Genomic DNA, 643 nt, shown 5'->3' with positions numbered 1-643 from the left:
GCATACACACAAGAACACCCACACTTGCAGATGGTACCCACTTGACCTGGCCCTGATGAATGGATGATCAGAACTCAACCAGGAGAAGAAAGAAGAGGAAAAAAAAAATAAATAAAGAGTGATCTGATACAATTTGATGAACTTGACCTACACCTATGGATGCAGTAATCCAAAAGAGGGAACAATCCCTTATAGCAAGAAACATTCCCACCCCCTCCACACACAGAGTAGACAGAGATGGGAAACTTGGACATTGGATACCTAAATGGGGGGATGCGGGGAACTACAAATGCAAGAAGTAACTGGCTTACAAGCTTTGAAGAGGAAACCTAGAGCTAGGGGGCATGGAGGAAGACAGAATCTCCAGTGAGTACTATCCAATCTGCCTAGGTGGAGCTGATGAAATGAAATGCAAAAGGGTCACTTGTGATACAATAGTGAATGATTGTTATCGGGACTGATTGTGAGGGTTGGAAATGTAAAGGTAGATGTTTTGTAGCAAGGATGTTGTTGTTGTTGTTATGTGCCGTGGAGTCGGTTCCGATTCATAGCGACCCTGTACAGGGTTTCCGAGGCTGTAAATCTTTACGGGAGCAGAAAGCCTCATCTTTCTCCCGCGGAACAGCTGGTAGTTTCGAACTGC

This window comes from Chrysochloris asiatica, unplaced genomic scaffold, assembly GCF_000296735.1.
Source record: "Chrysochloris asiatica unplaced genomic scaffold, ChrAsi1.0 scaffold00248, whole genome shotgun sequence".
NCBI classification, from domain to species: domain Eukaryota; kingdom Metazoa; phylum Chordata; class Mammalia; order Afrosoricida; family Chrysochloridae; genus Chrysochloris; species Chrysochloris asiatica.
This window is presented reverse-complemented; position numbering follows the sequence as displayed.